The sequence below is a fragment of the Sander vitreus genome, chromosome 9 (genome assembly GCF_031162955.1).
Source record: "Sander vitreus isolate 19-12246 chromosome 9, sanVit1, whole genome shotgun sequence".
NCBI lineage: Eukaryota > Metazoa > Chordata > Actinopteri > Perciformes > Percidae > Sander > Sander vitreus.
The window spans coordinates 33,841,747-33,863,301 of record NC_135863.1 but is presented as its reverse complement, the minus strand read 5'-3'; the positions used below and the strand labels follow the sequence as shown (position 1 = coordinate 33,863,301).

General features: G+C 39.2%; 1 protein-coding gene across 7 annotated transcripts in view; it reads left to right on the top strand.

Moving 5' to 3' along the window:
• The window catches only part of lpp (LIM domain containing preferred translocation partner in lipoma), a 192,122-nt gene that overhangs the window by 8,083 nt on the left and 162,484 nt on the right, over nt 1-21,555 (top strand). The window contains exon 1 of one of the 7 annotated variants that reach the window (XM_078259866.1): nt 8-74. The exons of the other annotated variants lie outside the window; for them this stretch is intronic. The gene's annotated coding sequence lies outside the window, so the exon portion shown is untranslated. Of the gene's footprint in view, nt 1-7; nt 75-21,555 lie in introns of those variants that run through there. 7 annotated transcript variants of the gene reach the window in all.

The following is a 21,555-nucleotide window of genomic DNA, read 5'->3' as shown; positions in this document are numbered from 1 at the left end:
AGAGGAGCCTTCCAAGGGACTGCCATTTAGTGAAGCTAGCTGTTTTCTGTGCTTCAAAGATCTAGAGAGAAACTGTGAGTATCATTCTATTCTTAATTTGTCTTTTAATATTTTAGTTTTATGGTAGCATTTATGTGTACAGTGAGAGAATGCAGTTATTTGTTATTGTCAAAATAGCCATTCATTATATAAATATCTTCTTTTCTTTTTTTTTTGCATTGTCCAAAACCGTGTATAGCCTATATGTATAGGCTGCTTGTGGGGAACTTGTGTCATTGTTTGTCACTGCTTGATTGAAAGTTTGAAAGGTGTAAAGGAGATGCCATTGCTATTTCCTTGCATCAGACACAATACAGACACACAATGTTCCTGTGCATCTCTGCAAGTATGGAAAAGACAGGAACTTGGTATCGACTGTTCCCCAGCTCTCCAGATATTTTGGGAAAGGTTTTTTAAAAATTTGGACCAACACAGCACTGCAGTGAGAACATTTCTGACTGCGGGACTGACCTTGTATACAAATGTCTGTCAGTAATTCAGTAATATGAGGAGGTCAGAGATTGTTGGAGAGAAATTGTTAATAGCGCAGTATGTTTTCCTGCAGACAGCGTGTGTGTGTGCGTGTGTGTGTGTGTGTGTGTGTGTGTGTGTGTGTGTGTGAGTGAGAGAGTACATCCCCTCAAACTGATATCTACACCTTAACAGGTCTGACCTTCCTCCTGGCTCTTACTTTTCACACTTCAAACATTTAGTGGCAGGTGTCTGGCAATAGTAGAGGGAAGAGGTAAATGATTTTACTTTGCTTTAAGGCCTGGTGCTGCTGACTTCAGTGATGGTGTGATGTGAGATTATCTCTTACTTTTATCTAAAAATTACGCTGGGACTGTATCAGCGTTCAGCCTCGAGCTAGTAAGCCTTGTGTGCCAATGTCAGTTGTTCTTTTTTTCCCATATTGTTTTATTGGATGCTTGATTTTGTATGTTCCACATGTCCAATGTTACACATTCATTACTAAAAATAAAAAAAACTCTAAGACATTAAATGTTTATAAAATGATACATAAAGCTTATTTACAGCCATGCTTGTCCCCTTTTCCCTTACAATTTTAATAGTACTGACCAGTTCTAAACTATCCAAAAACTAAAACTTCAAAATGCTTTGCTATTGTGCTATGTAATTTCTTTATGTGTTCCCTTTCTGGAAATACAGATCTCCAGTACAGTCTACTAAAGCCAACACACACTACAAACATGCAACCATAGCATGTCTTTTTTAAATATATTTATGCTTACTATGCAATGACTGATGCACATGTTGAAGTTATTGATGACCAAATTATTTGTGTCATTCGTGGATTCAAATGTAAAATCAGTTCCTCCAGAAAAACGTGATTATGCGATCGCATAATTCAATGCATAATCAGCCAAAGTCCGTATATTTATGCGGGGGGGGCCGCATTTTTTCAAATACGCCGCACAAATTGCCGATTTCCGCGCGAAATATGCGGGGCTTGCATGATTTCATAATCCCCGCATTTTCGTTGCAAAAAAATGTTGCGTTTACTTCACACAAGAGCAGCCATTTTCCCCTGTTGCCATGGGAACGTTATGAAGTGACGTTATGAAGTGACGTTATGAAGTGACGTAATTACGCAACGTGAACATCATCGAAAAACTGCAAACCCCGCGATGAAGCCATGAAACCTTTTTGCAAGTTCCCGCAATTTCATCGCATAAAATTGCATAAATATCCTGCATATTCCATTGCATTTTTTAAGAAAATGTGCTGCATAATGAAGGATTTTTGCCCGCAACAATCACAAAAAACTTTTTTTTTCTGGAAGGACTGTAAAATGTCTTGACCACTATTAATGGATTGCCATGAATTTGGTACAGACATTCATGTCCCCCTGAATTGTAAAAATGTTGGTGATCCCTTCACTTTCCATCTAACGCCATCATCAGATCAACATTTCAGTATGTCCAATACTTTGGTTTATGACCAAATACCGCAAAACTAAAGACATTCCCAACAGTCTTAGCTGTAGTTTGTGTTTAATGCTTATTAGCATTAGCCAACATGCTAAATTGAGATGGTGAACATAGCAAACATACCTGCTAAACATCAACAAATTACTACTCAAAGCATTGCTGGCCCTAACTACAGCCTCACAGAGCCACGAGCATGGCTGGATACTCTTAGTCTTGTTTTATCTGACATGCTTCAGGCTTTGGGTCTATTTGGGGTGAAATGTTGGTATCCATTGGCCTTAAAGTACAACTGTATAACATTTGGTAGTAGAAATAGGTAAAAAAAAAAAAGAAGTAAAAAACCAAATTCCTAAGCAATAAAATGTTGCTTAGTTCAGTACACTGTTTTTCTGCTGCAGTATTTCTTGGACTGGTATTAAAATGAGCTTATGGGGCTAACTGTTGCAAAGTTTAGGAAGATATTGATATGTAATATACCTTACAGTTCTCTGACTTTGACTCATCTCTATTTGTGCTCCAACAATTGTTTAGCAAATTGACATTGTCTTCATTTTAAAGTAATGTCAGACAGCTGTGCACTAGGACTAGAAAGAGTCCTAGTCCTTTTTTTGATTTGTTATAATAATAAACTATGGGAAAGAGTGCTTTAATGGCCTAATTCCTTTTGAGTAACCATCAAAGTTAATCATGCTGTAGCAGATTTTTACACACACTGTTTAAAGATCAGATTTGTGAGATTTACAATGATCTAACATACATATTGAACTATTACCACAGCAGTTCATCAAAACGATTGTAGTTAAATACCAGTTTTATTTATTACCACAGTATCAAGAATGTTGCAGTGAGCCGTTTCTTAACAAATATACTATCAACAACGGTGTTTTGGGATTGAGAGCTCAGTAGCTCTACTAGTTTAATAAGCAGAGACAGACGCCGATCGGTTACATCAGTCTCTGGCGACACTTCAAATGACTTAATCTGGTCTCACTCTTCTTTGTGCTTGTCCTTAATTTCAAGATGTTGGCACCCCCAGATTGGGAGAGATTGTATGTTTTCAAGACGATTCCTCCAAATAGGTCTCGTCAACAAATTACCGCATGATTAACAAGAGCAATTACACTGAGGATACAACTGAGCTGAGGAGAATCAAGCTAAAGTGGAGGAGATTATCTTTCTTATTAAGGAGAATCACTTTAAGGCTCTGATTACTTTCTGTTTTTGTGTTTAACTCTTGATTACTCTATAGATAATGGTGCCTTCTAAACAGCATTTTTTTCTGCACCCGTTAAGAGTTTTAAGTGCAGATTGAACACTGACATAGTATGTGAACTTGTGCAGCGCAGCGTCTGTTTTGATAGGGACAAATAATTATATATTAAAGTGCTCATATTATGCTTTTTGGCTTTTTACTACTATGAGTCGTCAAGGACAGACTGTGCAGTTTATAAATCCCTCTCCCTGCCAGTGTGCAGTGTTCAAAAATAAAATATATTGTGTTCAATGGGGAAAAAAAGTTGTTTTTTACCCAGACATTTCAAAATAATACATGTTAAAGCTGTAATTGCAATACCGTGAAACTGTGATATTTTTGCTGAAGGTTATCATACCGTCAGAATGTCAAACCGGCCCTTGCCTAGTTCCCACAGCCTGTGGTCGTTTGTTGTGTTAAGATCTCTCAAGTTAGCCTGATCACTAATTCATTTTATACAATTCTAAATGAACCCCTAATTTATATGTCCTGGGTTACTAAGAAATAAAAAAAATGTCTTTCAGAGTTTCATTGCCCCTGTATGGGCATTAAACGTCTGCATTAAGGTGCATTCAAATTAGTTTCCCTCAAATATAGTCAATTATGGACATATTGACTCAAAGTATTTCAGCTTTTTATCACAAATCAATTTGAAAACCCTATAACAACAAAATGAGGTGAGCTTTGTTCAGCCGAAGATGCTTCCACCCTATTAAAAAAACCACGATGATATTGCCAGCCATATTACATGTTAAACTTGTGTACATGGCCTCATTCTAATTACTAGGAAAAGCCAAGTCAGCAATGACTATTTCCAACGTAACAGGTGAAGTCAGGAAGCTCCTAGATGTAGAAACTTTGTGATCTTACAGTATGTACAGTATTTGTATGAAGAGCTGGCAAGCTGGAAAGGAAAAGCTCTGTCTCCAAAGTAGGGATGATCTTCTGAAATGTTTGGGGTATTTTTGTGGGTATTGTTTTTTTGCTTTAGTAGCCTAGATAGCTGCATTGAATCAATTAACAAATAAAGATTCAGTTTTTTCTTTCTTGCATGTTCTTTCCTATCTTAATCCCCTTATCTCTCTCTCTCTCTCTCTCTCTCTCTCTCTCTCTCTCTCTCTCTCTCTTAAAATTCCCATCTCCAGTCCTAATATTGATATAAGTAATACCTAATAGTTTCTCATTGTCTGGGACATCGTATGGTGCAAGCTCAGGAGCAGGGACTTTAGGGAGGCATAAACCACGGCCATGAAACAAAACTAGAAATTTCCCGAGTGCTTGAAAAAGACACTAGGGTCCCAAAACAGTTCCTGTTTTGGAACATTTTACTTTGCGTTGAGTCGGATTACACCCTTAGGTGTTCATGGCACTTTTTTGTTTTTCCATAGGTCTATAGTCAATGACTTGGCTTTGTTAATCCTTGCTGTAGAGAGCTCCAGCATAACTATGTCTAGAAAATACGCCAACCACTGTTTTATACAAAGCGAGGGGGGGGGGGGGAGCCAGCGCTGAGCTATCATTTTCTTGGTCGCGGTTGATCCGGCTAGCCAAATGTTCTTGTGTCTCCCAAGTAGGTGTAATTTAGAGTCATCATTAAGTAACAAAACAATCAGGTCAGTAGGAATTCGACATCCGATCACATCAGATATTATTGATGTTTTATTCCAGAACTCATGTACCTGTTCACACTCCCAGACCATGTGCAGGAAAGTTCCAGTTTGTTCAGGTTGACAGAACGTACAATAGGGAGTGGGAATGGCTTTAGAGACGCATCTCTTCTGAGGAGTCCAGTATGTCCTATGGCATATGTTGAAGTGGATCTGCTGGTGATTTGGGTTCTTGGAACAGTGGGAAATGTCCCAAACTGTCCCAATTAATTACGGTCCCCTCCGGGCTCAGCTTTCGCTCCCATTTCTTTAGTATTGGGAGTTCTCCCACAGATACTTGCATCAGTTTAGCATAAATCCTGGACACTAATCCTCTCACTGGAGAATCAACAAACCATTTAGTGTTCATGGCACTTCTGACGCTCATCATGTTTTACATTCTGGTTGTTGAAATTTTCTGTTCTATGTACAGTTCATCAACCATTCCCAGGAAAGAACAGTAATCTTTAACATTGTCATAATGACAGTGGAGTGATCGTGTGCCAAAAGTGATATTTTCTATGTGCCACCTTTCATTTAGGATCAGATGCCACTAACTGAATAATCTCAGATTAGGCAGAAGCTTGAGGCTAATTGGACCCTTTACTCAATGTGACTGATACACTTACTTGGCATGCAGTGACAGATGTGAGCATCTAAAGACGGTCAAATTACTGAAGCATGCTGTTGGCAAAACACAGAGCCATTATTGATGTGCCCAAACATATACACTGCAAACCACATAAATCAGATATGAATGGGGAAAGGATGAATGATGTCAGTGGACATGGTTAGTGTTACAACTTAAACATTGTTTTACTTTTAAATGTAGTGAAACCTATTAATGAACGTGTAAATATTGTCAACATTGGAAATTTCAATGCTTCTTTAATTGAATTTAAACAAAATCTTCCCATATCTCTTGGACCGGGGCTGGTAGATATTAGACTCATTTTTATTCTCTTGAAAGTAGCCTTTAGTCTTTAAAAGTCTCCATGATGCATAGCAAGTGTTCACAAAGCACTCTTGACATAAAATGGAGACTGTAAATGAGCTATAATGGAATATCAGATACTACCAAAGAAGTTTTGGGGGTTAAAAATAAAAGCTGGCCAGCTTTCTGGAGTAATTTTTCACCCACTTTGAAGTTAACTCTTAAAGCTCCATTGTGTAATTTTTTGAGTTGATTCTTAGCAAAAAACCCTTTGTTCTTTCACAAATATGTACTCATTCATGTGTAATTACTTCCACCAACTGATCAAAGTATTCTTGTATGTGTAGAATCTGACATTCAGAATCATTCGGAATACATACAAGCGAGTCGCTCGAATGATGGCCGCCATGTTGCGCCTCCATCTTTAAAATACATTAGCCAAAGAGGGACATACCTCCATCTCTAAAATACATTAGCCAAAGAGGGACATACCTCCATCTTTAAAATACATTAGCCAAAGAGAGACATACCTCCATCTTTAAAATACGTTAGCCAAAGAGGGACATACCTCCATCTTTAAAATACATTAGCCAAAGAGAGACATACCTCCATCTTTAAAATACATTAGCCAAAGAGGGACATACCTCCATCTTTAAAATGCATTAGCCAAAGAGAGACATACCTCTGACTTTCGCCCTTTTACACTCAGTGGCATCGTGACGAATGCCAGGGAGGGGGACGACATGTACACGGAGTCGCCAAGGAAGTTAAAAAGATAATTAAAACGACACAGGCAAAGCAACAAGACCAAATATTGGAGTGGCTAGAACAGCTGCATGTAAACGATGGAGATACTAAGAGCTCATTTCGGGTTCGGCCACCGTAGCAGTTAAAACGCGATCAGAAGGCTTTTCCAAGACGGAAAGAGCTCATAAGGAGCAAGGATTTTAAAAGGGAAGCCAAAGTTGCCTGCTTTCTTCTCAAAAGGTAATTAAGCCTATTTGTGTAAATTCAAAGTTTTATAGTTGCTTGGCTAACTATAGCATGGTTGTGCATAACGCTAGAATGACGTCTAGGATACTTTTCCTTGCGTCAATGATGAAAAAGGATTGTCTACCTTGTAACAACGTAATCATATGTGTCGTGATTTCCCTGGCAGACAACTCGCGTCATGTGCAGTTGTAACACAGACTAGCTACAGCGTGTAAACGATACTAAAAGCTCATTTTGGTTTCATTGACATTTTTCATACTGCTCAGAGAAATATATTAAAAACACAAACCTCTGTTGCTTCTCTCCTATGCTGTAAACATTGCCTTACACCGATAGCACTGATATTTTACTAACATTAACTTGCATATGTTTGGGAACCTGATAGCTGATGTTAGCAATGAAATGGTACCAAAATAACGTAAAACTATTATTACACTGGAAGGAGCAATCACGGATGAAGTCGTACTTGGAATAATACGGCCACCGTAGGAGTTATAACACGCTCGGAATGGGAGGGGCCAGAAAGTAATATTCAGTTGGTTGTCATATACAGTGGGGCAAAAAAGTATTTAGTCAGCCACCAATTGTGCAAGTTCTCCCTCTTAAAAAGATGAGAGAGGCCTGTAATTTTCATCATAGGTACACTTCAACTATGAGAGACAAAATGAGAAAAAAACCCCAGAAAATCACATTGTAGGATTTTTGATGAATTTATTTGCAAATTCCTCGGGAAAATAAGTATTTGGTCACCTACAAACAAGCAAGATTTCTGGCTCTCACAGACCTGTAACTTCTTCTTTAAGAGGCTCCTCTGTCCTCCACTCGTTACCTGTATTAATGGCACCTGTTTGAACTTGTTATCAGTATAAAAGACACCTGTCCACAACCTCAAACAGTCACACTCCAAACTCCACTATGGCCAAGACCAAAGAGCTGTCAAAGGACACCAGAAACAAAATTGTAGACCTGCACCAGGCTGGGAAGACTGAATCTGCAATAGGTAAGCAGCTTGGTGTGAAGAAATCAACTGTGGGAGCAATTATGAGAAAATGGAAGACATCCAAGACCACTAATAATCTCCCTCCGGGGCTCCACGCAAGATCTCACCCCGTGGGGTCAAAATGATCACAAGAACGGTGAGCAAAAATCCCAGAACCACACGGGGGGACCTAGTGAATGACCTGCAGAGAGCTGGGACCAAAGTAACAAAGGCTACCATCAGTAACACACTACGCCACCAGGGACTCAAATCCTGCAGTGCCAGACGTGTCCCCCTGCTTAAGCCAGTACATGTCCAGGCCCATCTGGAGTTGCTAGAGAGCATTTGGATGATCCGAAAGAGGATTGGGAGAATGTCATATGGTCAGATGAAACCAAAATAGAACTTTTTGGTAAAAACTCAATTTGTCATGTTTGGAGGGGAAAGAATGCTGAGTTGCATCCAAAGAACACCATACCTACTGTGAAGCATGGGGGTGGAAACATCATGCTTTGGGGCTGTTTTTCTGCAAAGGGACCAGGACGACTGATCCGTGTAAAGGAAAGAATGAATGGGGCCATGTATCATGAGATTTTGAGTGAAAACCTCCTTCCATCAGCAAGGGCATTGAAGATGAAATGTGGCTGGGTCTTTCAGCATGACAACGATCCCAAACACACCGCCCGGGCAACGAAGGAGTGGCTTCGTAAGAAGCATTTCAAGGTCCTGGAGTGGCCTAGCCAGTCTCCAGATCTCAACCCCATAGAAAATTTTTGGAGGGAGTTGAAAGTCCGTGTTGCCCAGCGACAGCCCCAAAACATCACTGCTCTAGAGGAGATCTGCATGGAGGAATGGGCCAAAATACCAGCAACAGTGTGTGAAAACCTTGTGAAGACTTACAGAAAACGTTTGACCTCTGTCATTGCCAACAAAGGGTATATAACAAAGTATTGAGATGAACTTTTGTTATTGACCAAATACTTATTTTCCACCATAATTTGCAAATAAATTCATTAAAAATCCTACAATGTGATTTTCTGGATTTTATTTTCTCATTTTGTCTCTCATAGTTGAAGTGTACCTATGATGAAAATTACAGGCCTCTCTCATCTTTTTAAGTGAGAGAACTTGCACAATTGGTGGCTGACTAAATACTTTTTTGCCCCACTGTACAATTTAACTGCTAGATGGGCGAAATTCTTACACAATGTAGCTTTAACCTGGCAGAGATTTCTCTAGATCTTGATTAAGAGAAGGGAAGCTAGGCTTGACATGCTCCAGTCCTGACAGATAAAAACAGTTGGAAGTGTTTGGTAAAACCTGATTTCAGTTTCAAGGTTTCAGTTTTGGAGAAGCTAATAACGTAGGATTCAAGAGCTTTGTGCTAGTGTTTGAGATGTTATGGCAGTGCTTAATTGAGTAGGAAGAGTTCTGATTTTGTGCTACATCAGGCACAACACCTGTTGTTCTGCCACAATCCTATTGTTTTATTGAAGCTGGGAGTCACTGGTGTCAGCAGCAGAAAGTTTACCCTATCACGCTTTGAAAGAGCTGTGTTAACAGAGCTGCATTCATCCGTCTACTGGCACACTGTACATGTGCATATTTCATGTGGCTCATTGGAAGGATTAATTGCCAACAAGTCCCCTGTGGTCCAGGAACGCAATTACCTACTGACCCAAATCATCCTCTTGGCTCGAAGTCACTGTCTCTGGCAGTGTTACACCTGGGACTGAGTCTTCACTTAACCTCACACTCACCCCTCCATGCATCCGAACATCAGGGCAGTCTATGATTGTGTGTAATGTTAGGGGATTAAATATATCCAGTTAACTTCTGATTTTACCTCCTGATTTGGTGTTGATCCGTGTTCGTGTAGAATCCTCTTTTCAGGAATAGACTTTAAATTTAGGCCATATCTGTTAAAAATGAGGCTTTCCTCACCTGGGCTATTAATTTAAAGCAAGGAAAGCTCTGTCTACTAAAAAGCATGCATAAACACTTCAAGTCTGTTGCTTTGATACTTACAGAGATTTGAGGTTCTTAGTGCTTAGTCAAAACATGTACCGATGGGCTTCCACACCTGAAAGATAAATATATACGTTATGTGTGTTGTTGTCCCCAACATACGATGGTTAATAGAATTAATTAAAAGAAGCAATTTGCCAATTAATCAATTACTAGATCACCAGAAAATTCCTCGGCACCAATTTTGATATTTGATTAATCATTTAAATACATTTTCAAGCTAAATGCCACAAGGTTTATAGTTCAAGCTTTTCAAATGTGTCGATTAACACGTTCTCCTTTGTCTTGAATTAGAGCTGCACCGATTGACCGGCTGGTGACCGGAATTGGCCGATTTTCACGTCATCGGCCATGACCGGTGACCTGCCGGTCAGTCTGACATATGCCGATTTTATGCCGGTCAAATGCACTCGGGCACCGCATGACTTACATTGCGCAACAACACGACATGTGCTCATGCAGGGATTCCGCTGTATGCATGTAGCAGTGGCGCACGGCTGCTCCATCAGCTGTTTATGAAATGTCATACAGTCGTAATTATACACGGCTCGAACAGTCAGCCGCTCTCTCTCTCCCCTCTGAGGCTGAAAAACTGGAACATGAAAATCGCACTCACGCGGGTCCCGTGAAATATGACAGCTACAGTTTATCGGAAAATAGCGTTGGGCACACTGACCTGAGACGCTGTAAACACAAAAAAACTAAAACAAAAGAGATGCTGTATTCCTCCGACACGCTGTATTAACGTTACTGTTTACGCTTTCCAGGTTAATGGGGATGCATACCGCTCAAAACCAACATTAAAAACGTAGTAATATTTAAAGAGTTTAGTTTTGTTGTTAAACTGTAAAATGAGCGGTGACGCTAAATCATCTGTTTCAGGCAAAATGTAACATGTTCTATTAAAGAAAAGCTAGAAAATAAACATTTGTGTGTGCTGTAAAGTGGTTAGAAAAAATGAAATCGGAATCGGCTAAAATCGGTATGGGCTGGCCTAACTCAAAGAAAATCGGAAATCAGAATCGGCCTAGAAAGTTGTAATCGGTGCATCTCTATCTTGAATGTCTTTGGGTTTTGAACTGTTGGTGGGTCAAAACAAGAAATTTGAATACGTCACCTTGACAATTAATGTTAAAATGAACGCCTTTTTATTAACCACAACCCAGTTTTTCCCTAACATTGAAAGAGTTTTCCACCGATCTAGCATCGCACTCCTAGAACAATAACAGCATCAAAATCGATGTAGCAGAACCAGAGATATCGTCTTTTCTTCCACAAATTATTTTTCCTTGTGAAACCCTTGCACTTACATTATCCAGAATGCACCTCGAACATTGACAGTTCAGTCAGAGATTTGGGTGTGTTATGCTAGTAGCAGCTAATGTGGCCTCAAGACGTTAGCCTCAAGCAGAGATGAGGAGCGGGCTACAGAGGTTTGGTAAGATCACTTCTTGTTTTCATTTCAAACTTGTAGTCTTACGCCTCAACCGATGCTGACTCAAGGGACATCACTTGAGGATATTTATCAGACTTCACACAAAGCTCCCTCTGGAGCTCCAATGTGCTTTATACAACTTATTTTCTCATATGTAGTAGTATTCCCCAACACCTATAAACACACTTTGATGTGAAAAAATTGGCCGTTTTACCAAGTGTTTTATTTGCCTAACCTAACCACACCTTAACAGTATTTTATTTGCCATAACCACAACCTTTCCCAATAACCAACCAGACTGTAGCCACCATGCACAGATTTTGTAGAAAGGGAGATTTTTTTTATTTTTTTATATAAATGTAAGCATTGGATATAACCCCCCCCATTATTGATACATTTTGGGGTTTGCAGAATCATCCTTCATTGATGTTCTTGTCTGGCAACAGGATTGCATTTTTCACAGAGTGAAGTAGACGGTTTCTGTACCAACAGGAATACATAGTATAGAGTGTTGACAGGTGATGTTTGTTGTGGAAGAGCCATCTCGTAAATTCTTTCTATTTCATGTTATTGCCTATGATGTCAATCAGTTGCTCGATCTGATTAACCTAAATTGGATTCCAAGCAGGATATAGAAACGAACAAACAAAAGTAAAAGCCAATGCTAAATGGCGTAAACTAAATGGAAGCCATTTATTTATGGTGCTGTTATGAGCACTAATGCAGTTATATTTAGACTTTAAAGCACTGCTAATAGTATTACAAGTATATAGAAAGAGGTGGAGGGGACTTCCATATACTGTTGGTTTGTCAAAGCTTCTTTGGGTCTCTACATGCGCATTCACTTGCACTTTTCTCTCATGTCGTGTCTAAATACATAGAAGGTTAAAGGTTATGGTCTGGGTCTTAGTGAGTTGCCCAAGAATCTGCGTCATTAATAGATTATCCAATTGTATGTGATGTAGTGTGCATTGTGGATCAAGTACCATAGTGCAACCACTCTTCACCCACACACAGCCTGCACTCAATGCACGGCTGGCTTGTTATTTGAGCTCCCTGCATGCATTTTTCTTTTAAGTTGCATCCTGTGGGGTTTAAGCTGAGGGTGAGTTATGTGTCACTTGTGGTAATATCAGACAGATCCAGTATATTAAATGCATTCATCTTTTAAATCCCTCCACTGTCCCAACCTTTTGTTGTAGAAGCCTTACATTAGAGAGAACCATACAAACTTTCAGGTAGGGCTGGGCAATATATCGATATTATATCGATACATAAGGCTAGATATCGTCTTCAAGTGTTGTCTTTTCCTGGTTTGTGTGTGATGTCATTTTATGAATTAACCAGACTGTTCTAGTCATAAACATGCAATAACAGTATCTATTTTTCTTAAACGGGGCCATTTTTTATATGCTGCCATTCAATATGTGCAATAATAATATTCATGCTGCTTTCAAACTCCTTTTTAAGTTTTTAATGTCATATCGCAGCAATTAATACAAGTTAAAATAACACTGTAGCATTTTTATTTATTTATTTACTTTTTATTTTGAGTTAAAGCCGTAATTATGAGCCAGTGGAATGACTTTCGTTCATATGTGCACTCTGTACAGTTGAGTGACAATAAAAAGCTATCTATCTATCAATTATTATTATTATTATTATTATTATTATTGTTATTATTTATCAAAACTTGTGTTAATATTTTGTGAAAGCACCAATAGTTAACCCTACAATATCGCCCCGATATCGAGGTATTTGGTCAAAAATATCGTGATATTTGATTTTCTCCATAGTGCTCAGCTCTACTTTCAGGGATTGCAAATGTTATCCAAGAGCTCTGCTCAGTTTGTATGAGTCTTAAGATAAAAGCATTGAGAAGCAAGCCTTGGGCATTTATTCTCCCACACTTAATAACTTAGTAACTATATCTCAAAGAAAAACTGTTATTTTAAAGTTTTGGTTTCTATTAATGTCATTATGAGACAACACTACTTGTTTACAGTGATATGTATGTGAAGCGAGTGAATGTGAATTTAGAGTGCTGCTCTTGTGGTACTGATGAGTTTGTTTTGCCGAATGGTGGAGAAAGCAGTTTTCCTGACAATCACAGAAATACGGGCATGACTTTCTTCCAGTGAAAAAAAATTCACTGCACATTTCCAGCATGTACGGACAGAAAGGTTAATACAAGGACTCAAAGTGAGGTGCATTATACCCCTTGCCCACCAAAATTTGCTTGTATATGTAGGTTTTTTAAACTTGGGTAAACCTGCTAAAAATAGGCGACTCCTTTCCTATTGCCAGTAGCCGAGTATGACTGTCACAAATGCGCCTGGAAGAGCTTTCCGATACAGTGCACAAAACTGCAAACGCTGCTGTACATTCACTTGGTATCTTTGCTTATAAACTCTAAACTCTCCTTGGCTCAGACCGATTGCTCTGCATTCACCCTCACTCTCTCACTCACTCCACCACACACTCCCCAGACACCGTCACACACGCACACTACGTACTTACTCTACTATTCTCCAGAAGTAATAAGTTTTTTTTTTAATATCTGTTACTCATTCAGTCTCTATTTCAAACTCAGTGCAGACTAATTTGATGGTCGAGCGCTGCTTGGGCGGAGGCTGACGGTTGAGATGATAGAAGTTCGGAAGGAGCCCAAGCGCGTCATAGCATTGCACTGGACAAGAGACGAAAATTAGCATTTCCACCTGGGTGTCCTGTTTACACCACTGCTGCCTACTGCAGAGTCATTTGTCCCGGGAATGAATGCTGATTGTAACATTTCTCACTGCAGACAAAAGCCAGATGTTAGTGGGTGTAAGTGTTTTTCATCTGGCTAGTTGGAAAGGGCTATTATTTTTTAACACAGGATCTGCATTTTGAATTTGAGTGGTAGAGATGAAAATTACAAGATGATGATGATGATTGTTCAAAAAAAGCCTACCCCTCATGAAACTGTGTATTTCCATCTACAAGAGGTATAATCAAGAATTCAACCTGGGGCTTTGTAAGTCAGTCTGCTCAACTCTAAGTGAGAGGCGGCTGTATTCTCGGTCCAGGTGAAGCTCTCATGAATGCTTTGCAGGTCAGGTATATATCCGAGGAGCCACTTGGTTCCTGTCAAGATTATTTCCTGCACTCTAGTCTGACCCTCAGGCAGATTGCTGTAAGCCCAGTGGTACTGTACCTAGTTCAGAAAAGGTTACATGCACTTATTTAATTTGAACATGCCTTTCACTTTGCTGCGATGCTGCAAAGAAGTGGTTATAAATACACCATAATGCCTAGGGGAAAGGCCAAGGTGTTTTCAGGGATATGTATTTTTCATTGGTGGGTCTACCTTTGCAGGCTGTAAACATTAAGCCCCAATCAAGCTGTCCATTGTAGGAGCACTTAGAAAGCATGTGTCCACAGAGGGAATGGACCCACCGCTCCTCAGCGTTGGTAGGTCTGTATGAGAATAATGTTTGGGACGGGAAGTCTTGTAAAAAAAGAATAGAAAAAAGACATCATTCATGTGTATTGAAACACATGACATAAAGCCTATAAAAATAGCAAAATGATCCTGAATGAAGCATGAAGACGAAGATGGAGGTTAGAAGAAGGGTGTGACGCATGAACACTTGTTTTTAGTCTCTTTGGAGCATGTCCATCACAACCTGATAAATAAAGACCTTTTCAGGGCCTAAATTGCATTTCTTTGACAGATTGTGGGTCTTTAGAAATGTGTTAATGGTCTAATGTACTTGGATGATCACTTGTGTTTGATACCAAATTGCTCTATCTGAATGTGTTTAACGGCTCTGATAATTTGAGTATTTAGCTCATTGTATTTTTTCTTCCTTGGTCCACACTGCTGAAATAGTTTAACCCAAGTTATCATAATGGATTTGGCATTGAGTGAAATTGGTTCATTTTATTTGAGTATAAAAAAATATGCCTGAGCACTTCTGAGGGTCAGCAAATCTTTAAGAATAACCTATTTGATCCAAAGTAAGTACATGCCCTGTCTGCAGGGAAGGCATGGTTAATTAGATGCAGTTGTGTAAGGCTACATCTACACTGCTATGTTTTGGTTTAAAATGAATATCTTTTGCTATGTTTACGCCTCACGTCCACACTACTTGGGGTTTCCAAGACCCTAAAATGGAGACATTTGGAAACACTGCGGCCCCGTTTTGGTTTGAAAACTCCGGGGTTGCTTTGTAGTCTGGACGGCCACAAACGCAGACTTTTGGAAAGTAGGCTTACATACCTTTCAGTAACCGTTCCACCTCGTCGTTGGTCCATGCAAGTAAATCCCCGCTCTTACTTTTGGTCATTGTTGTTCTTTCTCAAAAGTATTTTCTGTATTTTCAACTTATACATTTGGGCTGCACATTTGATCACAATCGTATCGAAAGTGCAATATCCAAATCGTAGGGGGGGTGCAATATTTGTTTTGGTAAAATATGTGTCAAACCCTTCTGTATTAAGTATTATGATGCAGAGACAACCCGGCCTACAAATTGTATCCTACAGAAAACAACTTGTTCGGCACAGATCCTCGCAAAAATCACACTATAATCATTTACATTTTTTTTATTTTTATATTTTTCAATGAAAATGAGAATAACGATACACAGATGATCATTCCCTCCAATATCCTAAATCATTTCGCAATATCAGTCAAAGTAATCACTATGAGATATTTTCCTCATATCGTGCAGCCCTATTATACATCCATGATTTTCAACTGCAGAGTAATATCAGACTATCAGCTTCTTTTGCTTCCTGTTTACACCAGCATGTGCATGCCCAGTGTATGCGATATGCGGTGTCAGATGTGTTAATATGGACAGAGATTAGTTCTACTACTGGAGCTAAAATGCAGATTAAAAATTAAAATGTAGTAGTGTAGATGTAGCCTAAGGTCACATCCAACAAAAGAAAAGTAGTCCGGTTAGATTGTAGTACTCAGTGATAATAATTAGTATTTTCAGAATGGGAACATTCATAGCTGTGAAGGGTGAGGGAGGTATGTGGGATAAAGATCCTGCGTGAGGTGAAAGGGACTGGCGCATGCTGCTCTTCTAAAAACAACGAGGAGTTAGTAGTTGTAGTTTGAGCCAATGATCTCACCAGCTTTTAACACCGTCAGAAGTTGGAGCTGCAGTAGCGTCTGTGACACAGCCTATGGAGACAATGAAGGTACTTTAAAACCTGAATTGCTGTAATTTACATACATTTTTAAACTTTTCTCTGGGTAAAATCTGAACACAGACATGGCACACATATATTTTTAGATTCAATGTGACTTACACTTTCCAGGGATATCATTATCTATGGATAAATGTCCATTGATCTGCTTTAGGGGGTTTTCATGCCTACCTCGTTTGGTCCAAACTTTCGGACTTTTCAGTTAGATCCGAAACAAAATTACAGGTGTGAAACCTCTCCCGGACCACGGTCTTGACCAAACAGCCGAAATTTGGTCAAATGTAAAGAGGTGATCATGGTCCGGATCAAACTGAACCATCGTCCAGTCTCTTTTTAGTGTGAAAGCATTTTTTGGATGGTTCAGGCGTTCGTGGTTTATGCCTCCCTAAAGTCCCTGCTCCTCAGCTTGCACCATACGATGTCCCAGACAATGAGAAACTATTAGGTATTACTTATATCAATATTAGGGAGGGGGAGAGAGAGAGAGAGAGAGAGAGAGAGAGAGAGAGGGAGAGGGTTATCGTAGCAAAGAATACGTTAGTAGTTTACATGTTTAGTGGTAGTAAATGTACAGTGTAGGTTTCAGTTTGTGTCTGAATAAATGCTGCAGCTCCTCAAAACCCAAGTATAGTTCCCGTGTCTTGCTTCTCAACAACGCAACAGAACAGAGCTGCGAAAAAAAAAAAAAAATTCCAACACCAGAGAGAGGATACGAGAGGACAGGGAAGCCCGTCAACTAACCAACAAGTATCGGGGGCGTGGCTCACTGATGATGACAGGATGTAGTTATGTCATGTATAGTTCTTTAGTGTATGGTTCTTGTGCAGTGTGAAACCAAAACTACCCGGGTCAAATGTATACGATGTAATAACAACATGAACCTTGGTCTGGACCTTGGTTCGGACTTTCAGGTGTAAAAAGGCCCTTAGAAATCATAAAAAAGATGCCTGAGAATCATCATGTTTTAAGCTTTCTTCAGTATCAATCCAGTGAATATGTCCCTTAGGAAAAAATGTCACCAGCACGTTATTTCTGATAGTTCCCATTATTTGTGTTTGTGAGAAACAAAATCTGTGATGGTTAAATAGGCTCAAGCTATTGAATTAAAACTCAATTAAGACAAGGTATACTTGGTTCATTCAATGAAATAAATTATATTTAACATTTGTGTTATTATTTTGGTAATTTTATTAGACTTCATTTCAGCACAGATGCTGTTTGAATAGCCTGGTGCAGAATGAGGCACTAAGGTTTGAATGCTGGTACTTAATGCTGGGGCAGTACTAAAAGTTCATATTTATTGGGTTTCAGTGTTTCCAGGTTGAGAATTTACTTGTGGTGGTGAGGGATGGCTAGGTTCAGTAATAAACTAGTCAAACAAAGGTTTATGAACTATTTATTAAAAAGATAATTTGGAAAGAAATAACTATTTACATATTAAACTAGACTAGAAGATGATACAGTTGAGATGAAGTGTAACGTTAGCTACATCTGGTTGGTTTGTCAAATAAAATGTATGGTTCAGCAGATAAAATACCAGATTAAGGTTACCCAGAGCTGAAATGTTGTTTTAACAATTTAACCTTAAAACTATACTATGATCCATACAGAAAGTTACATGTTATTATAAATCTCAACCCTCAACACCTGTTAACTCCTGTTACATCATATTACACTAAGGCTATCCAAAGTTAATTCTTGTTCATTATTTAAAGTGTTTTAATCCGTATTTTGGAGATCCTAATAACGTTAAACAGTTTTGTACTATACATGTCTGTGTTGCTTTTATTAAGATGTTATCTGATCAGTTTCCTGTCATTCAAACAACCCTGGATTGTAGTTTAAAACTTTTACAGCACAGGGTTTTATTCGGGCTAGTGTGCATAAGTAACGTTACAGTTAATGGTTATGGGCACAGAAAGAACTGAAGGCTAGGGCTGGGCGATATGTAGAAAATCAGATATCACAATGTTCTTGACCAAATACCTCAATACCGATATTGCGGCAATATTGTAGGGTTGACAATTGGTGCTTTGACAAATTATCTTCACACTTAGATTTTAGATAAATAATCATCAGTAATGTAGACATAAAGTGGGTAAAAGGCAAATAATAGAACAGCTAGAACAGTCTCACTTTACTGTGATGCAGCCTTTAAAACCAGGAAAAGACAACACTTATGTCATATCACGATATTACGATATCCAAAATCTAAGACCATATCTACAGTGTGTTCCAAATTATGCAAATTATATTTTACACAGATTTTCCTAAATAGTTGATGCAAATGACTTAGTTAGTTTTAATTAGTTGGTGATTAATTTTCAAGTCACCAACCGTTAGGGTATAAGTCGAATTTCATTGAACAAACCACCCAATGAAAACTGTATTTTCTTCAAAAATAAAAAATAAAAAATGCACTGTTCCAAATTATTATGCACAACAGAGTTTCAAAACATTGTATAGGTTGTAAAGAACTGAAAACGGTGAATTTGCAGCATTAGGAGGTCATATATACTGAAATCAAAAGCTATTTCAATCAAACCCATCTTAACAGGGCAGGTTCCATGTTAACATAGGTCCCTTCTTTGATATCACCTTCACAATTCTTGCATCCATTGAAATTGTGAGTTTATGGAGAGTTTCTCCTTGAATTTCTTTGCAGGATGTCAGAATAGCCTCCCAGAGCTGCTGTTTTTAGGGGTGGTGAAATACTTATTTTCGTAACAATCAAGTATCAAAAACTGAGGAGGACACGGTGTTGGATGCTGTCCTCCTCTCCTACTCTTTCTTCAATGCCTAACGAATCTGTCTCTTTCTCTCCCAGTGTGTCTTTCTGCTTGAGCAGCACTGGTTGAAGCCTGAAAATATTGTAAACAAATTAATAACATCACTAATTCCACTGGTGGGACTGTTGAGCTCTGTTTCAGACTGATACCTCCAGTTCAGGCTGGTCCTCATCCTCAACATGGGCCTTTTTCAGTCACGGAAAATACTTTTTAATACTCATCTGGATTGAAGCAGCAAATATTCAGTGTAAGAGTAAAACAATGACATTATTTATAATAAGTTTATTTGATTCATAGCTGCTACACATAGTGTTTTGACCTCGACAACCCAACTGCATTTTACCGCAAACTTGCGACTAGTTATCTTTCTAAAGCAGGCACAAACGCTTGTTTGCTAAGAGTTAACATTAACACACTGACAACATTGTATTCAGACTATAAAATATTTTTTATAGCACTTTTTAAATGTGTGATTGTGTAAAGGTGTTCACGAGATACCAACCTTTCATGAACTTAAGAATTTTGCCAGCCGTCTTCTCTCGTTTTGATGGAGACAGATGCTGTGTGCACGGAGGGGAGTGTGTGTGTGTGTGTGTGTGTGTGTGTGTGTGTGTGTGTGTGTGTCTGTGAGAGAGAGAGAGAGAGAGAGTGAGTGAGTGAGACGCGTGAGCGACAGAGATGGAGGAGAGCAGGGAAAGGAAGCTGAAAGAATACGCTGCGTTTTAAATAGCGTTAAAAATATATATGGCGGCCGGTGCTCACCGCCACCAATTAGTCTATGTGTGGGAAACACTAGATGGTGCATTATCATGCATGAAGATGATTTTGCTACGGAAGGCACGGTTCTTCTTTTTGTACCATGGAAGAAGGTGGTCAGTCAGAAACTCTCTCCCCATGATTCTGGCCCAAAACATGACTCCACCACCTCCTTGCTCAAGTTGCAGCCTTATTGGGACATGGTGGCCATCCACTACTCCATCCACTACCATGCACGGCACTCATCAGTAAACAAGACTGTTTTCACTGTTGTGAAAATTAGCCTTCATGTATTTCTGGGCCCACTGCAACCATTTCTGCTTGTGAGCATTGGTTAGGGGTGGCGGAATAGTAGGTTTATGCGCAACTGCAAGCCTCTGGAGGATCCTACACCTTGAGGTTTGCGGGACTCCAGAGGCACCAGCAGCTTCAAATACCTGTTTGCTGCTTTGTGGCATTTTAGCAACTGCTCTCTTAATCCGATGAATTTGTCTGGCAGAAACCTTCCTCATTATGCCTTTATCTGCACGAACCCGTGTGTGCTCTGAATCAGCCACAAATCTCTTCATGTAACTGTTAAGATGTGTTTGATTGAAATAGCTTTTGATTTCAGTAAATAAGACATTTTGAGTTTTTTATTTTTGAAGAAAATACAGTTTTCATTGGGTGGTTTGTTCAATGAAATTCGACTTATACCCTAACGGTTGGTGACTTGAAAAGTATACTGACTGTCATTTGCATCGACTATTTAGGAAAATCTGTGTAAAATATAATTTGCATAATAATTTGGAACACACTGTAGTCTCATATCACGATATCGATATAATATTGATATATTGCCCAGCCCTACTGAAGGCTCGGTTAACTCCAAATATAGCATGCGAGCACAGTGGAGAGGGTGAACAACCAGACTGTGTAAATGACATTTCGAGGAGCTTTCACCGCGTTGTGGCCGTGGCGTTTCTACGGTTTATAGTGGCTGGAGGCCGCTGGGCTGTGTACTATAAAATTACATCGTTGATCAGAAAAATAAAAACGTTATTCAGATTTGATCTACCTGGGTGGTTATCAATCTACCTGGGCCCAAGTTTAACCTATGTATGGGAAACACTTGGTTTACACAAGCCTTTTGTTTACATTGTTATATCCTGTACACGTGAAATCATCTTCATTTTGATGTAAACTATGAAAGTGGAAATAATTTTTGCTGCAGGGCCTGATTTGGCACATTTGCCTTCAGGCACCTTGCTGGTACAAGCATAATCAACATAATTCTTCTTCTAACTTATTGGGTTGGCAGCAGTTGAACGTGAGCCCATCTGACCTGTGTTTTCCACCATTTCTGGCCAGATCATCTCCTCCTCTGCTGGCTACGTCCCCAGATGTTTTAGCACAGAATGTGCTCGTGTGTGTTTGGCTCTGTAGCTCAGAGACTAGAAGTCTAAGATCAATCAAATATATGGATATGTTTCAAGTCCTCCTTCTCAGGGGGAAAACATCAAAGCATTTGGTCAGATACCGATGCTACTGTATATCAAGTC